The 1355-nt window shown below is 42.6% G+C and overlaps 1 long non-coding RNA gene across 1 annotated transcript in view; it reads left to right on the top strand.

Moving 5' to 3' along the window:
- LOC118477246 overlaps positions 1 to 1155 on the top strand; it is a 2011-nt gene extending 856 nt beyond the window's left edge. The window contains exon 2 of the long non-coding RNA XR_004858244.1: positions 931 to 1155. This is a non-coding gene — a long non-coding RNA (uncharacterized LOC118477246). The remainder of the gene's footprint in view (positions 1 to 930) is intronic.
- The last annotated feature ends 200 nt before the right edge of the window (positions 1156 to 1355 follow it).

Genomic DNA, 1355 nt, shown 5'->3' with positions numbered 1-1355 from the left:
AGAACAAGAAGGTGGGTAGAGAAATTAAGTAAAGCGGAGAGAAAAGAAAGGGGGTTGGGGGTGAGGTGGGGGTGATGGGGGGCAAGAGCGGTCCGGATCGCCTGTTGCTCCAACCTCTGCGAACGTGCGTGGAGCGTGAGAACGAACAGTACTCACCCTTGTTTCATTGACAGCTTTTGTGAGGCCGCCAGATCTCGCATGTGATTGGACGATTTTGCTTTCGGTGAGCGGCGCAGGCTACGTTACGTCGTCAGAAATTATTCGTCCGCGTGCGTGGTTTTTGTTTTCGGTTGTTTTGGTTTTTTTCAACGTTTTTTCTAATGATCAATTATCTATTTTCTTTCCTCCTTTTTTTGTAAGGTGTGTGACGCCTGGATAATAAATATATTTAGACCAGTGTTTCATCAGTCTGTGTAGAGAAAACCAGGCAGCTGTGTGTCCTCCTGTCTTTTGATACGGTGTTGTGAAATCACTTGAAAGTTCTTCTGTCTTTGGGGGGAAAAAAAGTATTTTTCATGCGGTGGCCCTTCCTTATTCATCCTCGCTTGCAGACGTTTGGTTTGGATAGTAACACTGAATGCAGGTATTGCCGGGTTTGTTTTGTTGTCGTTTATTTTGTGTTGCTTTTTGAAATCTTCTTTCTTTCTTTCTTCTTTTTTGTTGTTGTTTCTGGGCTATTTTGAGTTCGTTAGTTTTGTTTTGTTTTGTTTTTACTATTGCTAAGAAATCAAAGATATTTGATGACAGTCTATTTAAAGAGCGAGTAACTTTTATCATTCTTACAAGTCGTGGGAACTTGCACAGATGTTTAGAAGTTCTATGGACAGGGCTTATCGCTGGTGCGTCATTGGTCTCTCGTTCCGTGCTCCAAATATTTTCAAAACCGGACATTCTTTAACGCACGTGACACCTTTTCTGTTTCTTCCTCAGTTTTTGTGTGGCCGTGGTCTGATGGTTTTGACCACTGGACACGACTGACCACTACGAGGAACGAGAAGGTGCCTTTTCTGGTATTTTTCTGAGGATTTCAGCCACACACAACTTTTGACTATCTCATTCGTGTGCTTTCGCGAGATTTGTGTTGGTGTGTGTGTGTTGGAGACTTTTTTTTTCGAAAGCGTTGGGGCACCACCCACGAGTTTCGAACCGTCGACTTTTCGCCTCTCATCGAAAGACTTGACCGGCTGCAGTTATTGCAGGAAGGACCTGAGACGTCCGTCCTGTTGGCGTGAACAATGTCGTAAGTACATATTTTTCTTTTTATGATTTACACGTTTGTGAATGCGTTGCATAATTTCTCTTTAACTTTTCTTTTTTCTCTGTTACTTTGAAATCACGTGTTTTTGTTTTGTTGC

This window comes from Aplysia californica, unplaced genomic scaffold (genome assembly GCF_000002075.1).
Source record: "Aplysia californica isolate F4 #8 unplaced genomic scaffold, AplCal3.0 scaffold00049, whole genome shotgun sequence".
NCBI classification, from domain to species: Eukaryota; Metazoa; Mollusca; class Gastropoda; order Aplysiida; family Aplysiidae; genus Aplysia; species Aplysia californica.
This window is presented reverse-complemented; position numbering and strand designations above follow the sequence as displayed.